The 23,666-nt window shown below is 33.6% G+C and overlaps 1 long non-coding RNA gene across 2 annotated transcripts; it reads left to right on the top strand.

Annotated features, from left to right (window-relative positions):
• The first annotated feature begins 2,748 nt into the window (after positions 1-2,748).
• LOC105497290 (uncharacterized) lies at positions 2,749-18,769 on the top strand. Of its 2 annotated transcripts, none has more exons than XR_011606399.1 (5): positions 2,749-2,869; positions 6,269-6,393; positions 7,778-7,872; positions 8,444-8,897; positions 18,054-18,769. It is a non-coding gene; the product is annotated as an uncharacterized lncRNA (long non-coding RNA). The 2 variants fall into 2 exon arrangements; XR_011606398.1 differs by lacking the exon at positions 2,749-2,869 and adding an exon at positions 5,133-5,797.
• The last annotated feature ends 4,897 nt before the right edge of the window (positions 18,770-23,666 follow it).

Below are 23,666 nucleotides of genomic sequence, written 5' to 3'. Positions count from 1 at the left end.
AAGCTTTTTTTTTTTAATTTCCTTTCAATTTCTTCTTTGATTCATTGGTTCTTCTGTAATACATTGTTTCATTTCCATGTATTTGTGAATTTTCCAAAATTCTTCCTGTTACTGATTTCTAGTTTTATACCACCGTTGTTGGAAAGGATTCTTACTATTATTCAGTCTCAGTTTGTCCAATCTGCTTGACTGCCTAACATATGATCTGTTGTGGAAAATGTCCTATGTGCATTTGAGAAGACTGTATATTATGTTACTGTTGGGTGAAATGTTTAGTATGTGTCTGTCAGGTTCACTTGGTCTAAAGTTCCATTTCAGTACAGTGTTTTCTTATTGATTTTCCATCTGGATAACTGTTCATTGTTGAAAGTGATACTGAAGTTCACTACTATTATTGTATTGCAGTCTCTCTTTCCCTTAGTATCTGTTAATATTTGTTTGGTATATTTAATATATATAGGAGCTTCAAAGTTGGACACATATGTATTTATAATTGTTATATCTTCTTGTTAAATTTACACCTTTATCATACTGTAATGACCTTTTTTGTCTCCTTCTATTTTTCTGATACTTAAAGGTAATTCTGCTTATATATATATATATATATATATTTATTTATTTATTTATATGTGTGTGTGTATATATATTTTATATATATAGAGAGAGAGTTACCACTGCTTTCTTTTAGCTTCTCTCTGCCTGGAGTATCTTTTTCCATTCCTTCACTTTCACATGATGTGCCCATAAAGTTGAAGTGATTCTCTTATAAGCAGCATATAGCTGGGTCCTGTTTTGTTTTGCTTTAATTTATTCAATCACTCTGTATCTTTTGAACAGAGAATTTTATCCATTTAGAGTCTTTCCATTCTTGACCATAGCATGAGTTCTTTGATTAATTTCATCAACTTTTGTAATGTTTTAGCATATAGATCTTGCACATTTTAACTAAATTCATACCTAATTTTGATTCATTTTTGGGGGGAACAAATGTAAATCATATTATTTAAGATAAATTTTGCTTATTGTTCTTACTATATTGAAATAAGAGAGATTTTACAATGCTAACTTTGTATTTTGTGACTATGCCAGCTAATTATTTTCTAGGAGTTACTTTTAATAGATTCCATGGGTTTTTTGAATGGAAATTTGTGTATATAGATAGGTACAGTTTAATTCAGTCCTTTCTAATCTGTACATCTCATTTCTTTTCTTGCTTTAATACATTGGTTAGGCCTCTTGTACAGTGTTAAATATGAGTAATACAGGAAAAATCTTTGCCTTGCTCTCAATTTTAGGAGGAAGGCATTCACTCTTTCAAAATTAATAATTATGTTAGCGGTATTGTTTTTCCAGAAGCCTAGTATCAGGTTGATAATTTTTTTTCAATTTCTTATTTTCTGCTAGTTTTTATTATGAATCAATCATTAATTTTGTCAAATACTTTTCTTCATTAGTTGATATGATCATGTGCCATTTCTTCTTTAGACTGTTAATATGATAGATTACACTCATTAATTTTTGAGTATTAAAAAATTTTCCCATATATAGGGTAAATATTGTTTTGTTATAATATAGTATTGTTTTATATATTGTTGGATTTAATTTGGTAATGTTGAGTATTTTTGCATCTAAATTCATAAGTGACATTTCTCTGTAGTTAATCTTTCTCAGAGTGCCTTTGACTCATTTTGATACTGTTCATGTAGTAATAGTTTTATAAAATTAGTTGTGATGTGCTCTCCTCTCTTCTATTTTCTGAAAGAAATTGGTTTTATTTCTTCTTTAAATGATTAGTAGAACTTTTCAGTGAAACCATCCAGAACTGAAGATTTCTTTTTCAGAATAAATGTTCACACGCCTGTAATCCCAACACTTTGGGAGGCCAAGGTGGGTGGATCATGAGGTCAGGAGTTTGAGACCAGCCTGGCCAGCATGGTGAAACCCTGTCTCTACTAAAATTACAAAAAATTAGCCAGGTATGATGGCAGACACATGTAATCCCAGCTACTCAGGAGGCTAAGGCAGGAGAATTGCTTGAACCCAGGAGGCGTAGGTTGCAGTGACCCAAGATCACGCCACTGCGCTCCAGCTTAGGTGACAGAGTGAGAATAAATTCAATTTATATAATAATTATAGGTTTATCGTATCTTTGGTGACTTCTGATAGTTCGAGGTTCTCTAGGAATTGGTATATTTTATTTATGTTGCTGAATATATGTGTAGATTTGTTGGTAATTTTTTTTAAAGTTATGCTTTTCATTTCCATGGTTTCTGTAGTAATATCTGCTTTTATTGTCGACATTGGTAATTTGTGTCTACTCTCTTCTTTTTCCTGTTAATATCAGTGGAGTTTTATCAATTTTTAAAATCTTTTCAAATAACTACTTTTTGATTTTTAAAATTTTCTCTAGGATTTTAAATTTACAATTTTATTGATTTTTGTTTCTATCTTCATTTTACCTTCCATTTGCTTAGTTACAGTTCCTTAAGATGAATGTTTGGGCTATTTACTTGAGATCGTTCTTCCTTTGTAATATGAGCATTTAATATCAATTTCTTTCTATGTATTTCATTAGCTGCATATCACGTACATTTATATGTAATAATTGAATTTTAATTCAGTTAAAAATATTTTCTAATTTTTCTTGACATTTTTACTTTGTACTATAGATTCTTAAGAAAGTGATGCTAAATTTCCAAGTGTTTAGTGATTTTCCTGCTATCTTTCTTTTACGAATTTCTAGTTGAACTCTATTATATTCAGAGAACATACTATGTATGAGTTCTATTATCTCAATGATTTAAGATCTGTTTTATTATCCAGAATATGGTCTACTTTGATGCTGTGATTTGAATGTGTCCTCAAAAAGGTAAGTGTTGGAAACTTAATCTTTAATGCAACAGTGTTGAGCGGTGGAGCCTAATGGGATGTGTTTAGGTCACCAGGGCTCTACCTTCATTAATGAATTCATGCCACTTATAAAAGGGTTTGAGGCTATAAATTTTCTCTCACTCTCTCATACGTGCTATCTCATCTTTTTTCCTTACACCATGGGATGAGGCAGCATGAAGGCCCTCACCAGATGTAGGCTTCTCAAAATTGAACTTCTCAGCCTCCAGTACTGTAGTAAATAAATATCTGCTATTTAAAAATTGCTTAGTCTCAAGTATTTTGTTATAGTAGCACAAAATAGAATAAGACAAGGCAAATTAAAGATTTAGTAAGGTAAGTGTTCATGAACACTTGACAAAAATGTGCCTGCTACTATTGTTGGGTGGCGTTCTATAAATGTAATTAAATCCAGTTGGAGAGAGTTGAAGTCTCCAACTACAATTGTAGATTTTGTCTAGTTCCTTTTGCTATGTCAGTTTTTCCTTCCTTTATGTCTTCTTGGAGATTTTTTTCTTTTAAAATTGTGTAATATCCCTACAGGTTCTCTTTAACTTTCTTTGCTCTCAATTCCACTTTGACTGAAATTTGTATAAACCACATCAGATTATTGGTCTTGTTTGGATTATGGTTTGTGTAGTTTGACGTGTGACACACACACACACATACACACATACCTATATTCCATCTTTTTTCATTTTAAACTACCAGTATCATTACATTAGAAGTCAGTTTTTTGAATCTAGTTGGATTACGATATAGAATCTAGTTGGATTACGAGTTTTAAAAATTCATTCTGATAATATGTGTGAGCTAATTTGTGTGTTCAGACAATTTATACTTAATATGATTATTGCTATGTTTGGATGTAGGTCTACAATTGTGTTCTTTATTTACCTCTTTTTATTTGCCTTTCACCTTTCTTATTTTCTTTTCTTGATTTACACATTTTAGTATTTTATTTTAATTTATTATTGGGTGTTTAACCATATCCCTTTGTATAGTTTTGGATTTTTTGTTTTGTTTTTATTTTGTTTTGCTTTAGTGATTTCTCTAGTTTTTACAGTGTACATATTTAGCTCTTCATGATTCACTTTAAATCAGCATTTTACCACTTCAAGTGGGAAGATTAGAAACTTACCATGATATAGGTATTTTACTTGCCTTTTTGTAGTTATCATATATTACATCTACATACATTGCAAACTCCATTAGTATATAGGTTTTTCATCCCCACGTGTGTTGAGATTTTCCTGATTTTTCCTATATCTAAAAAATTTTAATTGTATCCTGCATATTTTGAATGTCGTGTTATGAGCCATTTGGTCTTGTTTAAATTATATGTATTTGGTTGTTGTGGTAGGCAATTAACTGATACAGATTTTGGTCACAAGTTCCAACCTGTATGCTGTGGCGCTAATTTCAGTTTACTTTTTGAAGATTTTCTGTGCTATTTAACTCTTTCCTGTATGCGGGTCATCCAGTGGCAAGTCTGGGACATAAGTGATAGTTTATATCTGTGTTCAGTTTTCAAAATGTGCTGCTTAACATCAGATCCATGCATACTCAAATCAGGATTGAACCCAGAAGATTAACAAGCAATTTTATAGATCACCTTCCTAAGCTTTTCTCTTTCTGTAATCTTTTTGGTTCTTTCTGATTTTCTCGGGGCTTGCTTTTATACCCCCGAGTCAGGGAACTGGATTGTATTTAACCATGTTTGTTAAATTCTTAATTCCATTGCAACCATGTTTGGGGCCAAATGGCAGAAGGACAAAAATAGTAAAAGCAATGAACGTTTACCTCATCTTCTTAATACCACAACTTCTCCGATCAAAGAACTTTCCCCTCCTTAACAGTTTTAGGTAACTGCAGGCCCATGCTACAGCCATCATTACCAAAGTCCTCTTTCTGACTCCTCAAACTAGAACCAGAAGACATCTCCTGCAGCTCTCTCTTTCTTCATTGGTATTCACTTCCAGGTTTTAAGCAGCTCTGAGATCAGGTTGACAGATACAACACAGGTAGATATAAATGATAAGTTCACAGTCATTTCAGTGTTACTTTGTATTTTGACTTTCTTTTCTAATCCATCTGCTACTATTTAAGTTTTGGAGTCTTCTCGTACTTGCTCCATGCATCCATCCAGATTTTATAACAGTATTCAGTGAAAGAGTCAGGATAATGAGTGCTTACTTTATGTTGCTTAAAACTAAAATTTCAATGATTTTATTTTAATTTAAAATCTTTAATTAAATTCTAATATTTGTTTTGTGGAATACCTTCCACATAGTAAGTATTTACTGCATATTAGTTGAAAAAAATTTAGCTGTTTTAAAGAAATGAAAACGTTACTACTCAAGTTATTAAATCTATTCAGCAGTGGACTTCCCAATTTCAATGATGCAAACGTGCCTCCATAAATACAATAAATTAAGTGTCTTTCATCTGATGGACCTCCTTTTAGAACGCTGCAGTTAAGTTTCCTTACTTTTAGTGCTCATAGCTGAGTGACATAATCTTATCAAAAGATCAAGCAAGTGATATGGCAGTCCCAACTTCTGCCACACTGATTTGGATTTCATACCTTGTACATATTACCTTGACTGGAAAGGGAATGAGGAGGTGAAGGAGCTATTTTTAAATTTTTCAATGCAGAGTTACTCTTTCATTTCTCCTAGGGAATCTCCAAGGTTTTCCACTTTTCAGAGATTGTTGAGGGCTGACAAACTCAGTGTTACAATGTGCATTTCACACGTCAACCCGAGGCTACTGCCTGAAGGTCTCTGACAGAAATCAGTGTGCTCAAAATGCCGCCAGGGCCCAAGCAGGAAAGGTACATACCTCTATGGAGCACCCAGAGCTGCCAGGAAGAAACGAGTTTGAGAGAAAAATGCTAGCCACAAAGGTATTTAGCTTCTATTTAAAAGATCCATATGAGTAAGACACATTAAAAGGTCATAAAATATATACAAAATTTTCAGTGTCCAAGTTTTTGAAATGTCATATTTTTTGTGGCTTTTGACAAAGTCTAATATTATTCTCTAAGATAGTTTGATGTTTCCAGAAATGTCATAACAGCATATTATTTTTTCAAATGACAGTCATTTTGCAGAGGGCAAATAGCTGGCTATGTGAAATTCCAAAGAAACAACTACACGTCTGTCCACATGAAAAACAAGTTGCTGGAATGTATAAGTATTTTGATGGATTTTAGATTTATCTCTCATATGCTATCAATTTTGAGAGTTTAAGGCCAAACTCTTTATTGACACCAATTGTTATAATAATGGTAGAGTTGCATGTATGTGTGAGAAAGATACACAATAATTAAAATAATTCTATGACTCTATACCTTGTCATTCTTTTTAAATTTTAGACATGGTCTCCCTTTATCGCTGAGGCTAGAGTACAGGGATTATAGCTCATTGCCGCCTTTAGCTTCTGGGCTCAAGTGATTATCTTGCCTCAGTCTCCCAAGTTGCTGAGTACCTGAGACTAAAGGTGAGTGCCACCATACCTGGCTAATTTTAATATATTTAATATTTATAAATATATATAATGTATATATTATAAATATATAATAAATATATTATAAATATATATAATATATATAATAAATATATATAAATATATATAAATATTATAAATAGCACCACCATGCCTGGCTAACTTTTAACATACGTAATATATATATGTTTGTAGAGATGGTTTCTCACTCTCTTGTCCAGGCTGGTCTTGAACTCCTGGCCTCAAGTGATCCTTCTGCCTTGGCCTCCCAAAATGCTGAACAGGCATGAACCACCACACCTGGCCTCGTCATTCTTTTTTTCACAACAACATCTGTATAATTATTTTGGAAACATATGTATGTTTCTTTGACTAATTCTTAGCTTTGCACAATTCAAACCTTACGCTATTTTAATTCTCTCTCTCTCTCTGAATGTGTGTATTTTATATATATATAAAATATATATATATCCATTTGTGACACACACACACACACAGATACATACATATACAGTCAAAATTGGGTATATTCTTTATAAGTGTTTTCCTAAATACATACTTGATTGTATAGTAGTTTTAGTCAAGTCTGCCCAAATAATTTTAATTTGGGAGCTAGTTTTCAAAGAGTTTAAACTCTAAGTAAAATAATCTTCTCATTAATTAATATTAATCATGAGCCAATATTAATTTGCATTTGTTGGTATATACAAACATGAATATCAGAAAAAAAAGCAGCCTCAGTGTTACTCTTAAATATGTGTACATACTCTTATAAGCAGTCAGAGTAGATAGTGATGTATCTGTAAATATTTGCAAGAAATAGAGAGGGACTTTGTTTTCAAAAGTTCTCCCCAAGTGTTCAGATGCATTTTATGAAGTGCCATCTTCAACAATTCATCCCTTTATTTTGAGACATTTATTCCAGGAGCTTGCTATTAACATGAAATCACCATTGGAAGGCTAATGTCTGAAGCTATTTATCATATTAGCCTTCTTTGACCTGTCAAAATGCTGTTCTCTACAAAGCAAAGAACAGGGTTAGGAGAGAATGGAAACATGCGGTCAGGTAAGGCTTGCTGGGAAGAAGAGAGCTATAGCCGAGGTGCTATCAGAAACTTTATATTGCCAAAACACTGTTTTGCTTCTGGATTCAATGGAAGAGGAGATACCAATAACAAATACCAGTTAATTTGAAGATTTGCTTTGGATTAACCCTACCATGAGAGAACGGAAGTGCTTACTAAGTCAAGATAAGATGGTACTTGTAAAACATGTACAAAACAACATTAAGATATATATAGATATATAGATATATATATAATTTATTAAGATACACAAGGTATTTGACAGGGAAATGTTTTCCTTTTCTCCCAAATAGTTTCAGTCTGATTGGCTCCAAGCCCTAAAACCAACCTCAGGAAAATCAGTCATTAAGCTGATGAATAGATCTTGGAAACACGCACATAAGAAAAGGTATGTCTATATTATAGGTTATTTTGCAGAGTCAGCAGAGTATTACAACTTTATAGCCAGCCTAAAAAGGATTAAAGCCATCCATTACTCTGTTCCAGAAGAACTTTAATAACCTCAGAAGCTCTATATTGGCTGTATACATTTGAAGCCTGTCACTAAATAGCACTATCTTGGCAGCATCCTGACAAAGGATGCACTTATCAAATAGGTATTAGGAAGCTGCCAATGAATCCACCATGTCTTTCATCAAATCTTAGAAAGGTGTGTATTTGAAGCATCTAGATTGTGGTTATATTTTGAGGAAAAATTGTGCCACATTATCATTTTCAAATGTGTAACACTAGGATCACCTAAAATATATTTAAAGAACATTTAGAATATCTGACCCCAACACGTAGACAAAATAATAAAGAAATAAGGAGATGATTACCATTTTATGGAGGGTCAACCACCACTACATTTTTCTCAAACAGATCTGTCTGCATAGCCAGTTCTGCTACATTGCCAACTTAATTGGGGCATCTCTTAGTGTGGTTGAGCCTAATGTGCACTTTATGTTTCCCTTGTACAGATCTCTTTGGAAACCTTCATGACTGGATTAACTGGCAACCCACTCTTTACAGACTGAAAGGCCGATAGAGTGAATCACTAAAAGACCACTCACTCTTTCAGAGTCATGTAATGAAGTCAAGTTTCTCCAAAGTCAAGTTTTTCTTTGCAACCTCAAAAACATGCCTCCATCAGGAACACCACCTCTGCAGCAACTCTGAATTCCTGAACTGTTCCACCTAGAATAAAATCAAATGTTGCATTCTCTAACCATTACCTAAGGGATTTATGGGTCACTCAATAGGACGTGTAAGATCCATTCTAGCTTTTCAAGCACCTTTTCAAGAAATACTTTGAGGAATTAAGGTCTTGTGAGATGTTATTAAAGCAAGTAATACAGTCTGGCATCCTTCTAGGTTTATACTCACCTGTCCATCATATGGAAGCTGGAGAGTTACTTCTTTTGATAATTCAAGGTGAGTCCTAATTATTTCTTTAAATTACAGCAATGCTATCCTTCCTAATTGTCAGCTTAGAAGCACTGAAGTTTCACAGATTCCACTCATCATTATCTGTTCAGACTCTACATTGAGGCTTTAGTGATGCAGAGAATTCAGCATGCATACAGTGCCTCTTTCTCATTCATATGACAACACCTATCGTGCTGTAGTGGCACTTTGTGATGGTGCTACAATCTCTTGCAACAACAAGACTCCTTGACACCAAGGTCCTTGCATTATAAATAAGGGGTGATGATCAATAGCAAATCCTTATCAAATTCAAGTGCCTGTAAACATGAAAGTAGTTTCTGGGCACAAATTACTTGCCAGTTTTGAGTTATAATTCTGATCCTATTGTGTCATCACCTCGTTCTTCTCAGGGGTCCATTGACACGTTTATCTCAAAAACTCACAGATGGAATTCACGTTTTATCCAGGATACAGGTTACCTGCAAAACCACTGCATGAAACAATAGATGAAAGTACAGGAAAAGAGTGTACAACTATAAGTACTAGTGAGAAGCTAATTGAATTTGGTACTGATATGTGTTTATGCACATAGAGAATATAGTTATTTTTTAAATCAATGAACACGACATCTCTGTTTGTTACATTATTTGTATTAATACCATATTGCTTCTCACAAGTGCATTTTGTGATAACAGCATGAAATGCATTTCATTAAGTTAAAGTCTGCTGACATTAAGGTAATGGCTGATGACATTTCTAATTTGAAAGGCCTGCAGAGTTAGTTTTATGGGGGCATTTTCCTTAGCAACCAAACAGGGCTATAGAATGCCTGTGGGATATTGCCTCTCCTCAGGCAAGAATTCATCCCTTTGGCCTAGTAGATTTTTATAGGCTGTAGCAGTATTAAACAAAACATAGTACCCTTGCCACTTCTTCCCAGGAAGTAATACTATATCGTCTTTAGTTGTGCAAAAGCATCTTCCAGTATTTTCATACTGACTAGGTTAATAGTGGAAAAGAGGACATGTCTTGGTATTTACCAACTTTTTATATATGATAAAAAGTTGGATGTCTTATAACTTAAAAGAAAGAAAATATTTTTTGCACTTCTGCCTCCAGCTTATTAAAGGGAGAGACTCTTCTAGCACTTGTACTAATAAGATTTATAAGATGTTAACAAATTATCGGAATCAATATTCTTTGGTGAACACTAGTTTCAAAGTTGTCCCAACTCTGGCTGTGCTGGGACTGGATATCTGCAGTTGTCTGTAACATAATGTAATACAACACCATATACAATTAGGTGTTCAGAAAAAGTTTGAAAATGATGTAAAACAGTCCAAAGCAGGAATATATTTCTGTGATATGCCTAATATGTTTACTTGAGAACTTTCTAAAGAATATTTCTACTTGGCATAAAAATGCTTAGTACTAGCTCAGATTTATAATCAGTTTTATTAAACACTGAGTTCCACAGTTATTTCAGCTGTTTTGCTCTTTGCTTCAAAATAAAGAAAGAACAAAATATATACATCTGAGTAGACACTTTTTATTTTTAATAAAAATATGAAAAAAGCTGTATTATTGAGTCTTTTCAAAGTATCTTGAGCGACAATAATTTAAGAGCACTTATTTTCTGGAAATCCAGGTGAAGTTTGATGAGAGGCACAGGTCTATGAGAGGTATTCTCCTTGCTTTCCAAGAACCCATGGGTATTTTTTTAAAGCAGTATATGATAAATATAAGTAGTATATGTAATTATGGAAGATCAGATGAGGAGATGACTAGAGTTGGCTCTGTGTGTTCAGGGAAGTTTATTTTTATAAAAGCTGGAGACCATTTGGTATTTTGTATTTTCTTAATGGATGCCAAATACTATAATAGACTAAAACAAAGAAAACAAATCCTGATGAGTGCCCTCACATATCAGAATATAGAGGTGGGAAGTCATTATGACATTTTTACAGGGATTTTAATACCCAAAGTATGTTTATATTTATTGATACATTTGGTTGTCACCTGTGAGAGCCTATTCATACATATAGTTATTATATACTGTACCAATATACTATGTTACTGTTATGAAATTTATATTCTGAAGGTGGAATGTTGTACTTTAATCTGAGTTCCAATGTTTACTGCTTTTCTTTTAGTGGGTACACCACTTCTTGTCCTTTAGACTCAGTTTTATCCTTTATAAAATGTGAATAGGGATGACTAAATAAATTCATAAAATTGTCGAAGGATCAAGGGAAATGTAAAGGTAGGCAAACAAAATGCCAGTAGAAAAGCAGGCACCAAGAAAGCATTTGGGTTCTTCATGATCTTTGTCATTGATGGGTTCATAAATCAATCCATCCATTCAGTTCACCATGTGGTCATTCACCTCTGAAACATTTACTGTTTGCTTTCTATGTGCCATACATTGTTCTGAGAACTGAAAATGCAAAGCTGAAACAGACAAGTTTTCTCCCTCAAGAAACTCTCATTCTGAAAAGAACATAGTCCTTGGTACACACTTTTATATTTGAGCTTGGGACCCTAGTTTTTCCTAACATCTGAGGTATGTAGACTCAGCCTCAGATTTGGTCCATTAGCCAAATTAATCCACCCACAACACCCTGAGACAAAACAGATAGGGATAATATCTGTTTGCTATGAGGGGACATAATTATTTCATTGGGACACAAAATTGTGCAGGCCTTAAATCTCACGAGATCACACCTTCATGTCCAGAGATCATAGTAGTCTCCTAAACTAATTTTAAAAAAGCTTCTGTGCCCAACAAATTTTAAAAAAAGCTTCTGTGCCCAACAGAGGTAAAGAGCCAATATCAATATATGTCTTGGGTGATTTAAAATAAATTTTTAACAAACTATTTTTTAAACTTAACATTAAAGCTACTTAACTAAAAAGGTAAAATAGTTACTTTGAGAGAAACAAAAATCAAGAGTTCATGACTTCTCAGAAACAATAAAATTTAAGTAACTTGAATTGGGAAGCATAGCCAAAAATGGTCACAACCAGCCAGAGGTTAATAGAGATTAAGATAGTAATGTGAGGTCTTTGCTAGCTGTTCAGTATGTAGAAAATATATAGTCCTGGACTAACGGGGTTTCAGTCCTAGAAGGTCACATGACTTATTTGCATTAATACTCATAAATAAGAAAAATAAAGCTATTCAAATATCCAAACTACCCTCTAATACTTTAGGCAATTCTGTTCCTAATCCATACAATTCTAGCCTAAGTTTTTCCCTCTTGGTTTCTTTCCACTTTACCAAAATCAGATATGAACTAGCTGGCACCACATTATACACATTAAAATAATTTCTTTTCCTTGAGATGTATCAGATGTAGCTTACAAAGTAATAAATTAAATTACCACATATATTGCTCATTTTCTATTTTTAATTTGTATATTTGTCAAGGCCAACTTCCACAAATTCATTTCTCAGAAATTGAATTTTTCTGTTTGAAATAAAATAAGCCACATAGTTATCTATCATTTAGTTTTCTGTACTTTTATGGGAATCTGATACAGAGCAGCAGCCAGGATGTTTAGATATGATAACAAAATACATCATTTGGACGCCTAATTTTTAATAAAGCCATGTCTGCAAGCTGATGAACCCTGATAACCTGAAGTTGAGTGTGACATTTTCCATCAAATTATATTTGGGTTTTCAAAGAGTGGCTTAAAGCAGGTAATTCATTTCCTCCTATGTACTTTACTGGTCAACAGATGGATAAAAACTATTTTGTTATGGTTTCATGGTCCAGCTATTCAAGTTTCCTGAGATTTGGTTTCCAGGGAGGGGATGAGAAAGAGAGAAATAGAGGAGAAAGCTTTCATATTCAAAACAATTACTAATTAGAAATATTTTATTAGATTGCTTGGGGAACTTAACAAAGTGATTCTCCCTAATATGTTTTATGCTTAAAAAAGTCATTGAAAGTTCAACTTCAGGTCATGTTGTCATCCAATATATCGCTACACACAATAGCAACTGCTTCTAAGAGAAGTGCTTTCTATTTTTCAAAACATTACTCAGAAATTTGAAAATCCATGTTGGCATTCTTTACCATTTTCTAATTAGTTCTGCTCGCTTGGTTAGAATGTAGAAACAGAAGGCTAGCAGAACTGTTTAGAAAACGGAAATGTTCACTCAAGGAAATAGATGCGTGAACATGTGTATATGTGTGTGTGTGTGTGTAAGTCCTCTAGTATAACACATAAAACTCTCTATAATTTAGCTATTGAGTGTTTAGCCACTTCCTTGCACCATGCCTTATGGAATGCTTTGGTCTGACTTAAATAAAGATGGGAGTCAAGCCATCTTTTTTACTTTTATCTTACCTACTTTTGCCACAAAATATGTTTTGTTTGAGGATAAAATTATGAATTAAACTCTAACAATGTACTAAAACATAATAGTGTCTAATTCATTCAACATTTAAAGAAAAGCCAGTGTAAAATGATTATTTAAAGAATGAATGGATTAACTAAAATAATTTCTACTGTAAGGAGTGAACTAGTATTTGAATAATTTAATTATTTATTCAGTGTTGCAAACCCAAATCTATAGTGTTTCACAGTGATTTACCCTATTAGAGTTTTCCTATGCCACTTCTCTGTATGTACTCATGTCAGGTCAGCATTTTAAGATTACATCAAATTATGATTGAAGATTCAGGAATAGACACAAAGGATAAGATACAAACACATAGCTATGCTAATTAAAAGCAAAATAATTCTTTAATTTTATAGAAGTTGAAATAATGAGACACCTCAACTTGCAGAAATAAAGAAAATTTCAAAGCGAAGTAACTATTTTTCATAGAAAATGTACTATCAGTTATGAAAAATAAAGTTCCAGCTGGGCGTGGTGGCTCACGCCTGTAATCCCAGCACTTTGGGAGTCTGAGGTGGGCGGATCATCTGAGGTCAGGAGTTCGAGACCAGCCTGACCAATATGGAGAAATCCCGTCTCTACTAAAAATACAAAATTAGCCGGGAGTGGTGACGCATGCCTTTAATCCCAGCTACTCAGGAGGCTGAGGCAGGAGAATCACATGAACCTGGGAGGCAGAGGTTGCAGTGAGCTGAGACTGTACTATTGCACTCCAGCCTAGGCAACAAGAGTGAAACTCCATCTCAAAAAAAAAAAAAAAAAAAGAAAGGAAAAGAAAAATAAAGTTCCTTATTCTTGCTACTACGCTCTAGAGAGAAAGAGAGAGAACTTTCATGGACGTGATTTGGGTTCCCTATAGAAAGGGAACAAAGTCATTTAATGTTACAGTACATTTGTAGTTAATGTCAGTGGACTGGGAATTCAGACAATCCATATTCATAAATTTAGTTAATGAAAATATACTGGCTCCCTGATCCTGTAAAAAGTCCCATGTGAAGTGATTGTTGAACCCATTATTCTACTAATAGAGTTCACGAACACCTGAATATGCAAAGAAGTTTGAAGACCTAATGTTAGCAAATGAAATTCTAACCTTGTTAATAAAGAAATTATTTTCATTAAAGAGGAATGAAATTTGGCTTATCGTACCCAGTCCCTGGTGTACTAGAGAGATGGGTACATAAACCTACTTCATTGATGAAAATGTTATCACCTTTCAATGAAAAGTGGATCATTAGAGACATTAAATTATTATAGTAAGGGATTATTCATTTTTCTAGCAATTGAAAGAGATTTATAGATTATTGTAAAGATTTTTGCAGTCACAGCAATGGTTTATCGGGTAAGAGTTATGAGGTATGATCATCTAGCCCCAGGCTTTGTTTTCGTCTAATTCAGTTACAGGCATGTGAATCTGGAGGACAAGCAGGGCAAACTGTTAACGGAAATACCTACAGGAGGGCCCAAGCAAGCTCCCATAAGCAACCTCTCCTAAGGGAAGAGGAATTTGGCACAAGGTATATTTACAAACACTTGATGATAGACTAAAGTCAACATGGATATCAGCACCATGTTGAATTCATTAATGTTAAAAACACAGATGACTGAAAGAAAATATTGACTGCATGGATGCATCATTTAGAGAATCCAAAATCTCTGAAACAAGCAAGTTTTGGAAAAGGCACTGGCCCTCTTCTAAAGGTGTAGTGAATGATCTGAGGATTCAGTTTTCATCTAACCATGGGATGATTTTATCATTGCTATAAAATAACTGGTTATTATTTAAAGTATTTAAGCAGGAAGCTGTAAGAATCTATTTGAAGGTCTCACACTCAACATAAACAAAACATCCTGCTCCTTGCTACTCTGAATTGTTGATACCCCTATACAACCCAGTTCAGTAAAGGCCACCATCAATGCAACTGCCCAAGTCAACTATTGGGAGTAATTCTTAAATTGTCTTTATCTTATTCAAGCAGACAAATATGTAAGCAGATATTAGCATTTTTCTCTCTAATATATATCCAGATTCTATTCACTTTTATTAATTTCCATTGCTAAAACCCATTTTCAAGTCATAATCATCTTTTTTCACAGAGACTAATACAATAGTTTTCTAAATAATCTCTATCTTTTATCCTCTCACGTGTTCTCTTCTAAACACCCAAAGTGATCTTTTAAAAAAGTAAATCAGTTTATATCACTACCTTGTGTAAAACCCTCATGATAAATACAATTTAAACTCCATAACAAAACAAAAAAGACAAAGTTCTTTTATAATCTGATCTCTCTCTGAGCACTCTCATTCTGTCATCTATAACTAACTTCTTTTTTTTCCTCAAAACGTGCTAGTCATGATTCTACCATAGCACCTTCCTATTTGCCATTTCTGAATGGAAAACTCTTGAAATGGACTCTTTTTTGTCATTCATGTCTCTACTCAAATGATCATTCAGCCTGCTTGTCAATACTTTGGGTTTTTTTGTTCATTTGTTTGGTTTAGTTTGATGATGTATACATATCTTTAGTTCTAGGAAATGTTCTTTTTTATTAATTATATTTAACTCTATCTTGAAAATTAACAGATACAAAAGCATGTTCTCATCATAATTTTATGGATTTTCACAAATCTGGCACACTCACATAATCAGTATCCCAATTGAAGAAACTGAACACTACTGGCACCCTATTAACCTTACCCAGATCTCCAATTCTGTCACAATCCACTAAATAGAGCCAAACACTATCTGGAATGATGACACCATATATTAGTTGTGTTGGGTTTTAAGTTCATATAAATGGAATCTTATAGTGTATATTTTTTTGACGATTGCCTTGTTCCCCTCAACATCCTTTGTGAGATCTAACCATTTTATTTCATGTAATTGTAGCTCTTTCATTCTCATTACTGTACAGCATTTAACTGTATGAATATATCAACATGCATTTTCCATTCTACTATTAATTTGCATTCATATAGTTTAAAATTGTAGGTAATTGTTAAAAGTGTTGCCATGAAGATTCCAGAGTATGTCTTTTTATGGGCATATGAATGTAAATGAGCTTTACTTTTGCTGGGAATTACATAAGAAAGGAATTATTAGGTCTTAAGTTTTGCAAATGGTCAGCTTCGGGAGACACTGCCAATAGTTTTTTAAAGTGGTGGTACCAATTTGCATTTTTCAAAACTGTGTATGAAAATTCAGTTTGTTCAACATCTTTACCAATAGTTGGTTCTGTCTTGTCATTGTTACTGTTGTTAGTCATACTGAGGGTGTCATAGTATTGCATTATGAATTGAAATGACATTTTCTTGATGATTAATGGTTTTGAGCTCCTTTCCATATATTCATTAGTCATTCAGGTATCTTCTATTCTCAATTGACTTTTCAGGTCCTTTGCCCATTTGCAGGGGGAGTGGCTTATTTAGAAGTTTTTTTTTAAAAAAATTTTTTAATATTTTGTGTTTATTGAACATATAGTCACACGATGAAAAACTAAATAATTTTGTTAAAACAAAATACATATTACAAGGGAAAAGATAGCAGAAATCTTCTCAATTTTATCTTTTTTCTCCCAGACGCAACCAATTTCAACTCTTTTGGTAGTTGTCATTGGCCTTTGAATTCATATTTCTAAATAGCACGCTGGCATGCGAATGAGGTTTTTTTTTTTTTTCTGTCTCTATGGCTGCATAGCATTATTCGGTTAACAAATAATTATTTTCTGAAATGTCAAGACAAATTTGAAGGAGAAGAATTAGAAGTGTGTGTTCAACCCATCATCTTGGCTGGAACTCTCAGTGTTATATTTCTGAGTATACTTTCATTGTATAAATGTATGTTTATATTCAGATGCAGTATAGCTATCACCTCCATTTTCTCGATCACTGGAAGTCAGGCCTACATATATCTAGTAGGTATGGACCAGTTATTTCATAGTAATTTGTTTTCATTCAAAATTACTTATTGGTGCAAGGTTTGAGGCAAATTATGCCAATTATACATAAACATAATAGTGCATATGTTAATATAAAGTTGTTTATTCACATAGACATAGAATGGCCCCATGTTTACCAAATATTTCCTTATTACAACATCGTATATGAGTCAAGCTTATTATACTTAATTATTATGCCATGTTTTATTTATGTTGTCCTATTCTATAATTAAATAACTACATAATACTTATTATTTAATATACTGCCATGTTTACTCATCTCAACATCAATTATCTTAAACTGCCTGAACAGTTTTTGGGTAGTACAAACTATTTTATTATGTTTTTAGAAACTCATGTCTATCAGCCAAAGTAGAAAGTACATAATAAATTATTTAAAAATATTAATTAAATATGTTATAAAACCAAAAAGTCTTATTTTAATGATCATAAAAATATTGATGTCATGAAAACACAACTCAGTGTGAATCAAATACAAAACTAATGCTTAGAAGAGTAAGAGTCTATTCTTAATTTGTGTAACATTTAAGGTTTTACCTAACCAATGTGCATTTTTAGAAACTTAACCTACTTGCGTTTTATTCTAGCTTTTTGCAACCTCTCTAACAAAATATTTAGGATCATATGTTCTTTTTCTTTAATAATATATTAGGTCAGACACACAACTAAGAAAACATCAAGAAAGATAAAAATATAGTATTTTTCAGTTTGGATTTTCATATTCTGGCTCCTTCAGTTAGTCCAGTTTTCTCATCCCTGTGGATAAAAGCTGCTATTTTTATTTTCAGAATCTTGGGATACTTCAGAGAGCAATTCTCAAACAACTTCTTCAAACTGACAGCCTTCAAGGAATTGTGCAGGATAGATGGGTGGCCAAATGACAAGCTTGGAAAGCTACAGGGGAATGCTACCTGCTCCTCTCCATCCATTCCTGGCTTTCTACTCTTAACTCCATATCTTCCACCAAGGTTCACTTCACCACTGTGTCATTAAAATGTTCAGTACCAAGAAGCAGACTGTTCGCAATGATAGGTATAAACTGTTCAAGAAGACACCCAATACTAGCAAATTTTTCTGACTCCTTTTAAAATAAAAACTGGCCTTCTTACAGTAATTTCAAACTTATAAAAGGCACGGATTAATCCAAAATGCCTATATATATTCAGGATAGCTTTCCTAAGCTGATTGGCCTTTGACTGTGAAATTTTACTTAAAAAAATCAAGTTAATAAATCATATGTATATGAACAAAGACATTCACTGTCAACTGACCTGTGAAAACATAAATTATATTACCAGTTTGGGGATTATTATTATAAAATAAATCTTTAATTTATGTAGAGAAGAGTTACTAATGAGTCAAAGCAAACTCTCGCCTTTAATGAACAATTCCTGAAATGTTTCATAATGCAGGAAAAATTCTACTCTGTCTACAACCCTTTTCCCTATAGCTCTGTGGTTCTGTATGATAATGAGGGAAATTTATTATTGCTATTTCTGAAAATCCTAACTGCAATAAAATATAAAAAATCTTTAACAATCAGTGTGAATATTTGCATATTGTATGGCTCCTAAATATTTAATTATTTAATACATTCAAATAATCAGCACCTTTTCTTTATTTTTTGATGTCACCTTATTTATGATTTTTGCTTGAAGCTAGAAGAACTCTAAGTGGAAAGATACATTATTGTATTACAGGGTCCCAAATCCCCAGGACAGGGACTGGTACCAGTCCGTGGTCTGTTAGGAACAGAGTCACACAGCAGGAGGTGAGGGCCCTGCTAGCGAGCGTTACATTATTGCCTGAGCTCCATCTGCTGTCAGAACAGTGATGGCATTAGATCTTAAAGGAACAGGAACCCTATTGTGAATTGTGTATGTAAGGGATCTAGGTTGTGTGTTCCTTATGAGAATCTAATGCCTGATGATCTGAGACGGAACAGTTTCATCCCAAAACGTTCCCCCCACTGCCGCCCATCCTGGAAAAATTGCCTCCACAAAACTGGCCCCTGGTGCCAAAAAGGCTGGGGACTGCTGCTATATTGTATATTAAATCCTGATACTCTTATTTGATTCATTTCACTTGAAAAAGTAAAAAAAGAATAGACTTCTTTTATGTTTTCAGAATTTCAAACACAAATTATAAATTATGAAAATAATAAATATTACTCCTAATATTTTTAATTTTATCAGTTTTCAAAAGCTTTAATTGAGAATCTGGGAAATATAATATTTCATTTTGCTCTTGAACAGCTAATAATGTATAATAGGCTATTGATTTTTTTTTCTATTTTTCTCTTCCAATATAAATTTCCTTTTGATGAGTCAGTTGAGGAAATAAATTATTTGACCTGAGTAATCTACACTTTGTCTCCAAAGCAGAAACTGTTGTTCTGTATCTACAGGCTGCTCTTTTCTTTTTGTATTTAAGCCAGTTAAAGTAGAGAAAGAAAAATGAAAATAAGAAAAATAAAATAAAGTTAACATGGGTAGATGTCTATGGAAAATCAAATATCTTAGGCTGTAAATTTATTTTTTTTGAATGTACATGTGAATGAATATGAACACAGTATATTGCTTTTATATTCTGTTTCTTTAGGATTTAAAAGTTACTCTGCTGTGCCATTCTTAAATTAAGATTTATTTAATGATGTTGTTGGATTTTGGAGGGGTTCTCCATAGAAAAACAGGCTCTCTTTCAGATTTTCTAAATTCTTTCCCCAACCACAACTCATCATAATTTTTGCATGTCCTTCCTTGTCAAAGGATTGAATGGAACATTAGAGACCTTCCAGAGTATTTGTACTGATGAATTTTAAAGTTATAAGATGCTAGGAGAAATATTATTTGACATGATTTCCTATTGAAATCTTCCCTGTATTTGTGGATACATAATCGAAAACTCCTTCACACGACACAGTAGCATTGCTGTTTGATTTGTCTTTAAATTCCTATATTTAAATAAATTGTGGCAGAAAAAGGAACTTCTAGTAGAGAAATCTGTTTACCTCCACATCCTCTGGATGCAATGGCAGAGCAGATAGCTTCTCTGTCTAGACTAAGATAAGTGATTTCTATCTGCCAAGTGAATAGCAGCAGGAGACTGAACATCATCGTTTGATTTCCCAGATTGTCCCAAAGCTGCTGTGTTAAATATCCAATGAAAACAGCTCACTTTTACTAGTGGTGAAGTTAATTTACTACAAATGGTGGTGATATAGATTATAATATCTTATAGGATGTTCACATTACAAACAAACTTCAAGGTGATACATGATGACAGGTTTTTACCATTTGTAAGAGAAGAAAATCTTTCTCTAATAACAACATTCCTAAATTTTTAAAAAATCAATTTTTGGACTGTAATATAGATTGGCATTCCAAAATCCTACCTACTCCCACCCATGTAATTATGTTCCTTGCTAGATGGTGACCACTGAAGTCGCTTCTAGAAAACAAGGCCATGACTGTCCAAAATACACTTTGAAAACTTCAATATCCAACTCCTATTCAACATAGTGTTGGAAGTTCTGGCTAAGGTAATCAGGCAAGAGAAAGAAATAAAGGGTATTCAGTTAGGAAAAGAAGAAGTCAAATTGTCCCTGTTTGAAGATGACATGATTGTATATTTAGAAAACCCCATTGTCTCAGCCCAAAATCTCCTTAAGCTGATAAGCAACTTCAGCAAAGTCTCAGGATACAAAATTAATGTGCAAAAATCACAAGCATTCTTATACACCAGTAACAGACAAACAGAGAGCCAAATTATGAATGAACTTCCATTCACAATTGCTTCAAAGAGAAAAAAATACTTAGGAATCCAACTTACAGGGGATGTAAAGGACCTCTTCAAGGAGAACTACAAGCCACTGCTCAGTGAAATAAAAGAGGATATAAAAAAATGGAAGAACATACCATGCTCATGGATAGGAAGAATCAATATCGTGAAAATGGCCATACTGCTCAAGGTTATTTATAGATTCAATGCCATCCGCATCAAGCTACCAATGAGTTTCTTCACAGAATTGGAAAAAACTGCTTTAAAGTTCATATGGAACCAAAAAAGAGCCCGCATCTCCAAGACAATCCTAAGTCAAAAGAACAAAGCCAGAAGCATCATGCTACCTGACTTCAAACTATACTACAAGGCTACAGTAACCAAAACAGCATGGTACTGGTACCAAAAGAGAGATATAGACCAATGGAACAGAATAGAGTCCTCAGAAATAATACCACATATCTACAGCCATCTGATCTTTGATAAACCTGAGAAAAACAAGAAATGGGGAAAGGATTCCCTATTTAATAAATGGTGCTGGGAAAATTGGCTAGCCATAAGTAGAAAGCTGAAACTGGATCCTTTCCTTACTCCTTATACGAAAATTAATTCAAGATGGATTAGAGACTTAAATGTTAGACCTAATACCATAAAAACCCTAGAAGAAAACCTAGGTAGTACCATTCAGGACATAGGCATGGGCAAGGACTTCATGTCTAAAACACCAAAAGCAATGGCAACAAAAGCCAAAATTGACAAATGGGATCTCATTAAACTAAAGAGCTTCTGCACAGCAAAAGAAACTACCATCAGAGTGAACAGGCAACCTACAGAATGGGAGAAAATTTTTGCAATCTACTCATCAGACAAAGGGCTAATATCCAGAACCTACAAAGAACTCAAACAAATTTACAAGAAAAAACAAACAGCCCCATCAAAAAGTGGGCAAGGGATATGAACAGACATTTCTCAAAAGAGGACATTCATACAGCCGACAGACACATGAAAAAATGCTCATCATCACTGTCCATCAGAGAAATGCAAATCAAAACCACAATGAGATACCATCTCACACCAGTTAGAATGGCAATCATTAAAAAGTCAGAAAACAACAGGTGCTGGAGAGGATGTGGAGAAATAGGAACACTTTTACACTGTTAGTGGGATTGTAAACTAGTTCAACCATTATGGAAAACTGTATGGCAATTCCTCAAGGATCTAGAACTAGAAGTACCATATGACCCAGCCATCCCATTACTGGGCATATAACCAAAGGATTATAAATCATGCTGCTATAAAGACACATGCACACATATGTTTATTGCGGCACTATTCACAATAGCAAAGACTTGGAATCAACCCAAATGTCCATCAGTGACAGACTGGATTCAGAAAATGTGGCACATATACACCATGGAATACTATGCAGCCATCAAAAAGGATGAGTTTGTGTCCTTTGTAGGGACATGGATGCAGCTGGAAACCATCATTCTCAGCAAACTATCGCAAGAACAGAAAACCAAACACCGCATGTTCTCACTCATAGGTGGGAACTGAACAAAGAGATCATTTGGACTCAGGAAGGGGAACATCACACACTGGGGCCTATCACGGGGAGGGGGGAGGGGGGAGGGATTGCATTGGGAGTTATACCTGATGTAAATGATGAGTTGATGGGTGCTGACGAGTTGATGGGTGCAGCACACCAACATGGCACAAGTATACATATGTTACAAACCTGCACGTTATGCACATGTACCCTAGAACTTAAAGTGTAATAAAAAAAAGAAAAAAAAAAGAAAGAAAACTTCAATATCCCAGACATATTAAATAAAGATAGATGAATTTGCAACCCTAAAATCTGTTTTATTGACAAACTTTTATATTGACTTCCATACCTTGCTGAGTTAGAGAAGCACACTGTAGTTCACTCTCTTTTCCAAAATACAAACTCCTCCTATGGTATCATTAATAGAAGTTTGCTTTTCCTCTATTTGAATTTGCAACAGACAATTTTTCAAGGGAGACTACTTCCTTATTAGACACTAGAACTATTTGGACGTTCATTATTTTCATGGAGCCTATGCTTACTTCACTGATAACTTTTGGCGATAATTCTTACTTTTGTCCTCCATAGAAGCTTAGTCAGGTTTCTTTCTTTTCTTTCTTTCTTTTTTTCTTTTCTTTTCTTTTCTTTTTTTTTTTTTTTTTTTTTTTGCTTGAATGACAAGATGAAAGTGACTAAAACAGTAACATTTTAAAGACATACGATAAGACAAAATGCCCTTTCAGTGCATGGTCAGCATAACTAGAAAACTATCTCTCTTCCAAATGTATTGGTGTTCCAAACCATCAAAAGAACAGGAAGTGTGAGATATGGAGATATTGGATGACATATAATTCACCAGTCATTTGTATTTAAATGAAACTTCTGTCTCATGCAAGTTTCTTACACTAGATTTTAAAAAGTGCCATAGCATGAGAATATTTTGAAGGAAGTCTCAAAACAATGGTTTCAAATAAAATTCTACATTATATATGACTAAGTAGTTAATTCATTAACTATGAATGTGGTTAATTTGGCAGATGGGTTACGGTTAGTGGGTTCTTTAATGCCATTT

This window comes from Macaca nemestrina, chromosome 8 (assembly GCF_043159975.1).
Source record: "Macaca nemestrina isolate mMacNem1 chromosome 8, mMacNem.hap1, whole genome shotgun sequence".
Lineage (NCBI taxonomy): Eukaryota > Metazoa > Chordata > Mammalia > Primates > Cercopithecidae > Macaca > Macaca nemestrina.
Note: the sequence above shows the minus strand (reverse complement) of the source record. Positions and strands in the feature narration are given on the sequence as shown.